The sequence below is a fragment of the Melanotaenia boesemani genome, chromosome 18, assembly GCF_017639745.1.
Source record: "Melanotaenia boesemani isolate fMelBoe1 chromosome 18, fMelBoe1.pri, whole genome shotgun sequence".
Taxonomy (NCBI): Eukaryota; Metazoa; Chordata; class Actinopteri; order Atheriniformes; family Melanotaeniidae; genus Melanotaenia; species Melanotaenia boesemani.
The window spans coordinates 29,141,068-29,153,802 of NC_055699.1; the positions used below are offsets into that span (position 1 = coordinate 29,141,068).

The 12,735-nt window shown below is 40.9% G+C and overlaps 2 long non-coding RNA genes across 2 annotated transcripts; one reads left to right on the forward strand and one right to left on the reverse strand.

The window, feature by feature from the left end:
• Positions 1 to 6,618: 6,618 nt before the first annotated feature.
• LOC121628921 lies at positions 6,619 to 6,821 on the reverse strand. Its single transcript, XR_006008300.1, has 2 exons — positions 6,755 to 6,821; positions 6,619 to 6,684 (listed from the first exon to the last, which is right to left on the reverse strand). It is a non-coding gene; the product is annotated as an uncharacterized LOC121628921 (long non-coding RNA).
• Positions 6,822 to 9,936: 3,115 nt separating this feature from the next.
• LOC121628920 lies at positions 9,937 to 12,512 on the forward strand. Its single transcript, XR_006008299.1, has 3 exons — positions 9,937 to 10,045; positions 10,542 to 10,767; positions 12,428 to 12,512. It is a non-coding gene; the product is annotated as an uncharacterized LOC121628920 (long non-coding RNA).
• Positions 12,513 to 12,735: the final 223 nt, after the last annotated feature.

A 12,735-nucleotide genomic window follows, 5' to 3' on the forward strand; every position in this document is an offset into this window, starting at 1 on the left:
ACTCATCCAACTGCACAAAAGCAGGCGATTTCATGACATTGTCATTATTTAAACACTGTGATCATCACCTCTGTCCGCACCAGTTCACGATAAGCTTCAGGATCAATGTTTTCTAGCTACAGATGACAGTAGTGCCTTATGTATTATATAATAATGAAAAAATGAACTGGTAAAATCACAAAAACAATGTTGAATATGTTTACTCAGTCACTGGATATTGAAATTTTTTGTGCACATAACGACAGATAAAAACTTTAAGGCACTTTGACAACAAGACTGGATGGTCCTCCTCTGCTTACCTGCATAAATATGATCCATAGTTGTAAATATGATTCGTAGTTTATCGGGAAGCAGACATCTGCTGCCGCTGTATCGCTCCATTTGTGCACTGTTATCTGTTTGAGTTGAGGCATTGGTCATAGTTGAAGAAAAACTGGAAATATTCAGATTGCAGGACCAAATGAAACTGTGTTCCTCCGTATTTAGGGTCGGTCTCATGTTTCAGGGTTGGTTGATGTTCAAGGTTTGTTGGATGGTTCAGAGGCTGACAGCAGGACATCCAACAGCTCTGATATTTCTTTCTGTGTTTCTCACCACCAGTCGGAACTGAGGTCCCGGAGTCTCGTTGTTGTTCTGTTGTTGGTTTCAGTCTTCGTTTTAACCGGTCAGACCAGTTAGCTCCATTAGCATCTGTGGTCATGGAATTGACTCAAAGCAGGAGAGAAGTGTGGCGAGCATCCACAGACTTTATCAGCTCTCCTCTTCTTATTGCTCAGAAACAGCAAAGACTCACATTGTTGGGTTTTCCTCCCTTTTGACTGGAAAACGGAAACCAAGAGCAGCTCAGTGCCAGCATTGTGTATGTGGATCCACGTTTCAGAAGAAAAACTTGCCACAAACAAGTCGCATTTGTCTTTGCCTCCATGTGTTTTAGTCTATAGAGCAACCCTTATAAGTAATCTCACAGAATGCATTGCACACATAAAATAATGGCGACCTCTGTAGTTCAGAGACGTAGTAAATACAGATGATTTTTAAAGTAATTAGGAACAATTACTTTTAGTAGGACAGATCAATACTACATGGTAAAAGGTAGGCTAAAATGTGCTAATTACTGGGGTTCCTTTTAAATATTCTTGTGTCTATTTAGCTTGTATGAGATCTGTCCTCCTTGTAGCAGAGAGTGGGATATAGAAAGTAAAGAAATAGGAAGTGAAGGTTGATCTGAAAGTAGTGAGGAAGTTGAAACGCATTATTGTGTCTGTCAGATAGACCAGGACTATGGCCCGAGAAGCCATTTTTGCGTTTAGAGCTTAAACTAAGATCATCTTTATTGTCTTTGTCTTATTCCATGGGAAAAGTATGTATGAGAACTATCAATCAGGTCTGCACGGGGGCATCAGGATGGTTTGTTCACAGAGCCCATGTCCTACCTGGGTTGACCCTTAAGTGGTGAAGACATTGAAAGTGTCTCTTCAGGAGGCCAAAAATAATTTCTTTTCATGCTCTTGTCCTGGCGTGGACCTTATTATATGCCTGCTATGCTTCCCAAAGTTCTGCAATCAATGTCAGGAGAAAATTCTGGCAGGCATACCATCTGCCCACCACCAATAAACGAGATAATTCACCTGTGAATACAAAATGTCATCATCCCAACCTCATAGACAGAGGGGGGCTCCTGACCCAGCCATGAGGTTAAAAGTGCTTATTAATAAAGGTTGTGTGGCTCACCTTACAATAGGTGCTGATAGATTGCGGAAGTTTGAAAGACTCGGGAGTCAGGAACCGAGCCAGACCACTTTGCCACAACATTACTGATTAGCCAGTCAGTATTGCAGACCATCTAAAATGATAAGATGTAGACTATTAAACCAAGCAATGCACATCACTATCAATGTACACTAATTAATGCCATTAATGAGCAATATCAAAACGTTCACCCAAACATTTAATGCTGTAAAAGGACTTCCTGTCACAACATCTCCCTAATGGGCACCTGGAGGGGGATTTTACTTTGCAGTGATGATTTATTGAAATTTTTGTGCATTATTTTGTTTGTTTGTTTGTTCCCTGTACTACAATTTTGCCTAGTAAAATAAGGTTAAATAAAATGTAGATGCAGTCCAGTGCAACAATGATACTGGGGAAAACCTGTACATCACAAAGCAGTAAGTCTTATACTATGACTGTTAACACTTTTACGGTAATTTGTCATTTCTCTTACCTATAAAATCATCTTCAATGTGGGGGAGTCTTCTGTGTCCAGGGAAGACGATAAAGACATTTGATAGAGCTTTAATAGCCAGACTTACACATTTTCAATTAATTAATAATCGGAGGACAACTCAGAACTCAGAAATGACCATTTTGCCATTTTGTGACTGTAATTGTGATGATTTCAGCAGGGAAATCATCATAGGCAGGTCACGTATTTATGCCCTACTTACACATTCAGGTGGTCTGCAACACTACTATGCTTTCTCTATTTGTTTCATGTTGGTGTTTCCCTTCTTTTTATGTTTGGTCCTTGTCTACTTCATATGCTTCTGGGAGGAGTTCCTGCTCCAATGGAGAGAAGTATGCTGCTCTTGTTGCCATGGTAGATCAGTGATTCTGTGATAGATCTTAGGGTTTATCACAGACCTTAGGGTCTGTTGACGAAGTCGCAAGGGCGCACTTATCCAAGATAAGGTTCACCTGGCTTGATGAATCTGTCTTCTTATCCTGGCTAACTCTTTGTGCAACCAATTAAGCCTGGAGACTCTTGTTTTGGATTGGATGAACCCAGCTTAGATATTCTGGATGTCTGAATCCTACTTTTGTGCAAAGGCTGCATGGGGCAAATTTTGAGTCAACCATTTGCTGAACTTCTGAAGTTGAGTGTTGTTGGCAGATATCTTACCTCACTTAACTGTTCACTGAATAATTACCAGAGAGATTAAAAAGAAGTGCTGAGGTCATATTGAAAGGTTCCTCAGCATTCTAACCCCCAATTTCCACTGGGTGCATGTGTGCCGCGGTTTCGTTCTGACCTGAAAAGCGTTTACAATTGCGGTGACCAGAAAATGGTAAAAAAAATGTCTTGTACTATTTCATTGCCTTTCCATGCACAGAGTAGTACTGGATGAGGGCATCTGAAAGGTCCACGCCACCCATGTACTTATTATAATCCCTCACAGCAACAGGAATCTCAATGTTCTTGATGTGCCACTGTCCAGCCTCCTTCACCCTCCTTTGTATTGTGTGTCCAGTAAATGCCTTGTGTAAAGAGATGCACACAGTTATCTCCTGAGTGTCTTTCCATTTGACAAAGAGGAGGTTGTCCTTTCGTAACCACCTCATGTCTCCCCTCTCAGCCTTCTTTGGCAAGTCATTTACATTTGTTTTGGGAAATCCAATGCGTGTCTGTCTTATGGTGCCGCAGGCCAGTGTGTTGTAGGCAGAGAGCTTCTGGAAAAGTGCAGAGCTGGAATAGAAGTTATCCACATATAGATGGTAACCTTCTCCCAGCTGCTTGAAGTCTACCAAGTCCATTACAGAGGTGTAACTGAGGCCCTGGCCCTGAACATTTTCTGTTTTGCCTTGGTATACAAAGTTCCAAGTTCCAAGTGTAACCAGTTTAGGAATCTGCTAACACGAACAGTTTGTATCCAAACCTGGTCGGCTTGTCGTTCATGAACTGCGTGAAATGAATTCTGGCTTTACTGGCCACCATCCTCTCATCGATTGTAATTTTCCTCCCTGGTTGATAAAGGGAATTACAGGCATGAATAATGTCATTATCTAGGGGCTTTATTTTGACAAGTCTGTCATAGGCTGATGTTCCCTTTCTGTTTTTGTTCTCTTCATCTTCAGTTATACTCCAAAGATGAAGAGTCCAAAATATGGACTCAAACCTGTCCTTGGTCATATGGCTTCTCGTAAAACAAAAGTTATATGGCCACTTTCTACGCCACATATCAGATCTGGCATGCACCGGTACCATACCCAAAAAAATGATAACTGCCAAGAATACATGTACTTCTTTTCCTGAGAGGGGAAACCAAGGAAATTTCATCAGTGCTGCTTTTCTTTTGTCTGCATTGGCATTTGTGTTGTTCACTATGTTGTGCAGTGAGCTGGAGCTAAAGAAAAGCTTGAAGAGGCTGAGTGGTGACCACGTCGCTGTAGGGTCAATTCTAGGCCCTACTGGATTTTTGGGTTAAAATTTGGGGGTTGGTGGCTCCACATCTGGCTCCTCTGCATTATGCCACCTCTCCAGTACACCGTCAGATCTGGAAGCAGCCAGTTTTGGAAGTTTACTTGCAGCTCCACGCCTTGTCTGCTGGGTCATCTTACGATGTGTCGATGACCCAGGGAGGGGTGATGGAGACCTTGAATGTGACCTTTATGTTGATAATGGGACTGAGGATCCACGTGAACAACGTGTAAACAGCCTTGAGGTGGATGCGCATGTCGGGCTTTGCTGTCTAGCTGGAATAAACTCCTCTTCACTATGGAAACAAAGAGTAAGGAGCCAATTTACAATGGTTCATGAAAATAACTTACTAAATCTACTGCCCAATAACTTGAGAAACATACTTCTAAAATGTGCTGCTATTTGAAATAAAAAAGTTCAATGCACCAACCTTGAAGAAGGAGATTCTGCTTGAGTCTGGGTGGCTGCTGTACTTGACTGCTTGGACTACAGCAGGGGTCTCCTCTTTGTCACTACCTTCTTTGCTACAAACAATAGTTTTTTACAACAAATACAAGCAAAACAACTATACTACAAATTTATTCAAAAGACAAAAACACAAATACCTACTCATAAACTGGATCCACGTTTGATAAATAAAAATCCTCCTCATTGAGTTTTATATATTATCACTGCCGTCTTCAGAGCTGGATATCTCCACATCACTACGTCTCTGTATTTCCTCCAAAGGTAAGGAAATACAAAAAATTTTGCTGTTTGTGAGAATAGCTTTGGGATTTGGTGCCGTATTTGGTGATAAACATGCTATCTGAAAAGACTAGCTGTTATATGCGACGGTTAGCTTTGTGTTTGTTTTAAGTATGACGTGAAATGCTTGGTGAATATCTTTTTATGCTTGGTATCATATGAAAGTGCAGCTTTTCTAGTTTCATTTGATACCCGATATGTTGGGGTGGAGTGAACAGATCACACGTTGTGTTGCATTTTGTTTCGGGCGTCACTCGTTATGGTGGCGCTGTTTGTGGCATACGTATTTTAAAGTTGTTATTAAACAAACACTTTGTTGACTAAATGCACTTGGAGAGTTTATTTAGTGGCATTAGGTATTCTTCTTTGAGACACATTATAAATAAAATATCCTTACATCACTAAAGTAACTGTTTTACACACATGAATTGTGTTTACACCTGTTGGACCCACCGGTGGGTCCGTCGGGCTTAATGGGGTTAATAGAGTTTTTATCAATTTATCTGTTATCTACAACCCTTTTTTGTATTACCTTTTTTGCAAGTCAGACACAGACACATCAAAGTTAATAGTTAAGTCCGGAATGAAAGTTCTTTATATTTTCTGTATTAGAAAAGCAGAAGTGAAACAAAGATATTGTTATTTTCGCCCCAGGTAGGAGTAAAGTTATACCTTGAAACTAGCCAAGAATGGCCGACATCATTAAGAGGAGGGGAATTCCCAAGAGGTAACAGACTGAAGCTGCCAAGAGGGTCAGCCATCCAACTTTACTAACAGTGAGTCCCTCTCTGGGTTCCTAAAAGAGACACAACACACACACATCTATGATGAAGGCTTTTTGATATGAGGGTTCATCTCATTGTGCCCTCTGTGAGATAGGAAGAACAGAGTACAAGTCTGAATATTGTCTTTATGTGTGAGGTCTGTATGATGTGTGCGTGTGTGTTTCTGTACTTGGAAGTGCAGTATACATAAGTGTGTGTGTACCATCTGCTTTACAGCCACAAGCAAGCTCTTCAGAGTATGAGTTTCACACATATTTTATTTCCTCCAGTCAGCATCAATTCTGAAACTCTGAGGAATTAACTCTATCTACCTGCTTGTCGTTTTCTCATGTCGCTCTGGGCACACCACACACACATTAACACTGTTATACACACATATTTCTTTGAAGGTTTTCAGTCTCCTCAGTCTCTGTGGGGAAGATAAGGCTGCCACACCAGAGAAAAAGAGAAGTCACAGTGATGAATGGCTGCACAGCTGCCACACAATGCATCAGCTATTAATGTTCTATTGATTAATGTCTATCTCTTGCCACCCACTGTATTAACAGCCATACACACCATCCTGAACCAGCACATGATCTCCAGGCTACCATAGCAGCTGACTAACTTGCCCCTAAAACTTTGGAATAGTTACAGTTACTGTAAGTTTTGGAAGCTGGTGTCAGTGACAGTTGCTGATACCGCTGAAAATAGCCCTGATATTATGCAACACAAAGATTTTTTATTATTATTATTATTATTATTCTTTCATCCTATCATAAACGTGTGGAATGTAATGCAATCACCCTCAGGAATCTGTCATCTGGCAAGTCAGAGCCGGTTTTGACATGGCCTGCGGCCGTGGTACAAGGAAGCGGACCCAAAAGCAGATAACTCAAAGGCAAAGAGAAAGATGGAAACAATGTTTATTAACAAGAAGTGCTTGTGGCTTGTTCTGGGTCCGGGTAGCTCTTCCTAAGAAAGGACAGAGGGTTAATGTGGTTCAGAGATGAGGCCGGGTTGTGTTAGCTAGGCAGCGGCTTACTGTGTTCCGGAGTGAGACTGACGGTGGAGGAGTTAACCAGGAAATGCTTTCTGTGGATGGTGATGCAAGCTTGTGTAAGCCATATGAAAATTCCTCTTAAAGGTCATGTTAGATATCCCTATTGATTTTTCCTGGTTATCTGTGAAGGCACCATTTGGTCACATGACATCTGTTCAGCCAGTCCCACTTCCTGGTAGTCTCCATACAAGCCATCTGTATTACTCCACCAACAGATGTGTGGGAGTATGGGAATGGGAAGGCTGCAACAGGTGAGTGTTGTCCAAATGCTTCCCGTTTGTGTGGTTGATTATTGTTTAAAAACTCCGTCGTACGTTGTAGAAGCTGCAACTCACTGCTGACACCAGGGCTCTCATGTGGGATGGATTTTTAAGAGGATTGGTGAGTCTGTTTGGTTTGCTACATGCTGTCAGCATTAGCATGCTTGTGCCTTGGCCCACTAGCGTAATGCTAGTGTAGCATTATACTACATTAGCTTTGCTTTGAATAAGTTATGTTCATTGTTAGGCTAGAGCCTTTTAAAAAGCCATGTGGCTTAGCATGTAATTTTAAACTTACTTTTGGTTTATTAGTATTTCTGTCAATGCACTTTGATTTCAAATGGTGCAACACTTTTTTAATTGTATTTGCATTTTTGTATGCACATGGAAATGACTTTCAAAGTTTGATGGTCGATGGTTTATGATTCAATGAGATTTAATGGGTGTACACCAAGATAAAACTAGCTAGTGGTTATGAACTTTGAATGATTGAATGTTGGCCTTGTTTGTCTGATGCAGGCCAGGTGTGCCCTGTTGGGTACAGATCCTTCCGGATGGCGAGCTAGACTCAAGAGTTTGAACCCTGCAACACACACCAACCTTCTGCAGTCTGGTAGGAGGCTGTTTGAAAGCCAGCCCACTCCCATCTTTTTGCCCTGCTCACCGCTCACATTTACATGAATAGCGCACATATGGACATTTATTCAGTTTTCATGGACTCTGTTTATTATTGGACAATTCATACATACTGCATTGTGAAAGGTGAACAGAATGATTGTAACCTAACTTGGTGATGATGATGGAACAATTTCAGCTGGGTTGAGTTTGCATACTGGCTCATTATATGTTGTGAATCATTTGGAAGAGTCAACTCTTGAAATTGAACCCTGTGAACATGTTTTTTCCCCCTTTATTCTGCAGATTGTAAATATTGTACATACTGTTACTTTTTTTTGGGTTCCTGTACTGCATCTCCCTGAGCTGACATTTAGAAACTTCTGATTCCAGCCTAGGACATTATTTCCTTTTTCCCATAGCAAATCTAAAACATGCTACACTTGGTTGCAGGCAGGCGGCTTGGTATGAAGTGTAGTCCAAATCCTGGGTGCTGAGTGTTAACTGAGGGATCGAGGTCAACTGAGGGATCGAGGTCTAAGGCTGTAGATCAGAGATGACAAGGTCAGTAATCCAAGAACAAGATACAAGACAGATCGTAGGAAGAGGACTGATTACCACGCTGCATAGAATGACAATCTGGCGAAGACGGGAGCTCCTGCATGAAACTAATAGCCGGGAGTACAGCTGGCTAACGGCATGCTGATGACTGCAGGTGTGTCAATTGAGGCTCCAGCCTCCGCCCTCCATCCCCATGGCAACCTGCTCGGCCCTACCTGCAAGACTCAGACACACATACACACAAGAACATGACAGGTTTGGCCTTATCAGCGGTTGCCAATGGCTTAGGCTGTAACATTAAAAAGAGTGAAAGAACAAAAAATCATGGGTTTATGATAAATAAAAGATGCAGCAATAACATTTACAAATCTCTAGTTTTGATTAAGCTAGTAGTTGGTTTAAAATGTCAATACAATTTGCAGCCACTTCAGAAGTTATATATCACTTCACCTCAGTTTTCATCAGGGCCTCCTGTTGGTTAAAAACTGTGATATTAAAAAATACACAGTAGCCATCTGACACAGCCAGATTCAACAACAGAGGACACACCCGTGGACAGGTTATGACCAGGTACATGTATCCTCTGTTGTGAGTAGGCTGTTACATGCTGTTTGAAAATCCATACTGTCTAAAAGGTTTAAAAAAACTCATTTGCACAGGGCTCAGAGTTGTTATTGATGTGTAATTTAAAATAATCAGTTCTGAAAGTTCTGAATATGTTAATATGTATGGTAGATAAGGGGGGATTAGTGGTGCATGGCAGTTTAAGGTAAACAGAACAAGGATCAAGGATGTGTCCTGGTTAGGCAGTGGGATCAACTGTGGGTGTGGAAAAGTGTCATGATTTAGTCAGCTATATTGAAAGGTATGGATTAAGAAAAATATGCTGTCTTTTAAAATGTGGCTGCCCTGCCTGTTTGGGTGAAGGCTGGTTGTCCTGAGTAGTGATAGACGTTTCCAGAACAGATTAAAATGGTCTATAAAAACAGTGCAGAATGCTGGACATGCTGCTTGGAGCCAGGTGTTGAGACTACCGTGTCACCCTCTAGTCTGGATATAAAAACGCTGTTGCCTCTGGTTTTAAGAAAACTCGAAAGCATTCTAAAATCATGCTATAAAATCTATGTCTGGCAATTTGGGGTTTGGTGTTTTGCTCAGGGACACCTCGACAAATACAGAAATGTGCCGCAAAGACAGACAAGCGCTGCATAAACAAATACAACTGCAAGAAGAAAACGCTGCAAATTCACTGATACAACGGACGTGCCCCGGGTTTCTAGGGCCCATGGTGCATTTTCACCCGAGAGACAGACAATGGTGAGTTGGAAAGTTTGAGCAGTGCAGGGAGAGAAACTACATCAAGGTACGTATTTTTATCTATTTATTTATTACATTTGACCTAAATCTTGTACAATATTAGAAAAAGACAAGCTGTTTTAAGTTATTGACATAAGCATAGTAGAAACTTTTGGTAATGTTGGTGTATCCAGAGTGTTGACGTTAGCTAACCTTCCTTTTAAACTAATCTGAGGGTTCTGATAGCACTTAACGCTAGTTTCCCTCGACCTCACTTCCACATACTGTACAAGTGCTTTATAATAACAACTAATTGAGCACTGAGGGGCTTTGGAATAACAAAAACGGGAAGAGGTGACGAGGAGAGAATAGTAACGTTACCAGGGTAAAGAACTTTTTAAACTGGTTTCTGATTTACCATATCAGTGTCCATATTTCCGAGCTGTCATGTTTTGCCCTTTCTGTGGCCAACATCTGGGCACTGTCTGCGTTTTCAGTGTCTCATGTGGAAGAAATGTACTGTTTTAGGCTGAAGGCAACAGTAAGTAGACTTGACCATGTGTATTTGCATTTTCTTGACTACAAGGATCCAGTACACCACTATTTGCCATCAGTACTGCTGTTCTTCCGATTATTTATGTATAATACATAGGTAGTGGTAATTTTGAAGACCAATTTATTACAGACTTATAACAGCTGATGTGGTTATTATAATTTTATATTAGTTCGTCTTTCATGAAATTAAGTAATCAAAATCAGATTTGAGGCATAAAGTGTGTTTGTGAGGCCTGCTGTTATGGTGTGATGTTTTGGTTTTAATAGACTTCAACCTAGAATACCAAGAATAAACGGGCACACATGGTGTCCAAGATGGAGAGATCTGCCTTAGTCATTCCTGTACTCCTCTTGGTCTTCAGTGTGTACAGGTCCTTAAGAGATGCCAGATATCAGCTGAAGGTCTTCTCTGCTGAATGGAGGATGTGCTGCAGCCTCCATAATTTTACCTCTTACATCGTATTTCCGCCTTTGTTTTTCAGCATCTGCATCAGACAGTCCCACAGAAGAGGGTTTGATTCAAAAGTATTTCCATGATGGCTACAGTTATGGTGAAATTTTGGATTTCCTTGCTACAAATCATGATATCAAAATTAGCTTTCGCTCTCTAAAGACTAAACTGAAACAATTATCATTGTCCAGACAAAAAAACCTTCTCTCCTCTTGACGTTGTACGTGCTGCAGTAAAAGAAGAACTTAAGGGACCAAGTGGGCATGATGGCTACCGTTTGATGTGGCAAACATTGCGACAGAAATATTCTCTGACAGTAAAATGCCATGATGTCATGGCTATAATGAGAGAGCTTGATCCTTTAGGAACTGAACTTTGTGCAAGACGAAGATTTGTAATAAGAGTTTAAAGCTCAAGTGGACCAAAGGATGTCTGGCACGTTGATGGTTACAACAAATTAAAACCATTTGGTTTGGCCATCAACGGCTGTATGGATGGCTACTCCAACAAAGTACTGTGGTTGTTGTGTGGACCGAGCAACAATGATCCTGTAATCATTGCACAAAACTACCTGTGCTGTTTATCAGAATGTGGCATCATACCAAAGCGGCTCCGCACAGACTGTGGAACTGAAAATTGCACAATGGTTGCAATCCATTGTGCACTAAGGTCAACACACACGGATGATTTTGCTGGGGCTGTGTTGGAGAAAACCTTAAAAATGCACAAGTAATAAAGAACAGGTACTTCTTCCCACAGTATTAAAATAGGCAGGTACTAATTTCCCACTTTCCTAATAAATAAGGTACTGTTCCATACATTTTCTTTCTACCTTTCTCTTTAGGGTCTTCTCCTGCGTGTTCTTTGATGGATCAAAGTATGACAGACTACTTCTCTCAGTTAACTAATTTATTAATTACAATTGATATGAGAAATGTGCAAATACAGAATTCTGGATTCGTATTGTCTGTCCCCTGGACTAATGCAATACGGAGTCTGCTGCTGTTACAGTCAGAACTCCCTCTAACTGATCCTGGAATCCTTATATAGGGGTCTGAATCTACACAGTTTTGCTGACTAATGCTGGAGTTGCAGAAGTCTGGTTGGGTGTAGTCACAGGGCGATCTCTTGCAGATGTCGACCCCCCTCCTTGTGACACCCATCCATTTGGTGGCTTCTTTTGTTCTGGAAAACAGGGACAAAGAAAACACACACAGACAAACAAGGTATCTCCTCTGAACTCTGGTCGACCCAGAAATTTCCCTTAAGGGTAACATTCCACGCTGTTTTATTGGCAACACAGTGTTAGTCAGCCCCCCACATGTACTTCTCACATCCCCCATATGAAGAGTGTCATTGTTGCTTAAGCACACTATCAGTAAGTATATGAGCTTAAAGATAAGAGATAGTCAATATGATTAACAGAGTAAGAATATAAATGAAAATACGTAGCACACTTAAATAATTCCTTGATGAGTATCTCTATAAATTTCTTTACAGCTGCCAGTCATATGTATGGTTCTTCAACCGCAAACCAGCAAATTGAAAGCAGGTGGTCATTCTTCCGAAAACACGGGTGTGTTCCTCAACAATTGAAGTATTTTTTTTTATGTGTCTGGAACCCTGCCTTGCCTCCCCTGAAACAGACATTAGGATTTACAGTGGTAAATCTAGCGTGATTGCTTATGCTAAAGAATTTATTTCTTCTCCACTGATGTTTTGTGGCACTGCAGGTTTACAACTTTCATTCAGCGCGATCATTGAAATGTTAATTTTTGAATCCTATAACATGAAAATGAATTAGCTAAAACACTGGTTCTCAGGGCCCTCTGCCCTGCATGTTTTATATGTTTTGCTGCAGGTGTGTTCGAGCACGGAAACATGCAGGACAAAGTTCTAACTTGAGTCTGTGTGCAGGTCTCAATTCTGGATGGACCTGATGAACGACCTGAGGGAGACAAATCTGTTCAGTGGCAGTCATGAGCACAAATGCCTCGTGAGGTTTGTGTTCCCGAGTTTCCTTCAGCAGGACCTTGATGAATGGCAAGAAAAATTGAACTCACATAGCATTAGACCTGTTAAACAGTCTGTCTATCTGGCAAACCAAACGCCATGTATTACAAATTAAGGGTAACCTCTAAAAATGTGACTAATTATTGACTGTGAAAGATCATTTTTTCACCTGTACTAATACTCTTTATGAATCTCAAGTGTAAACAAAATGT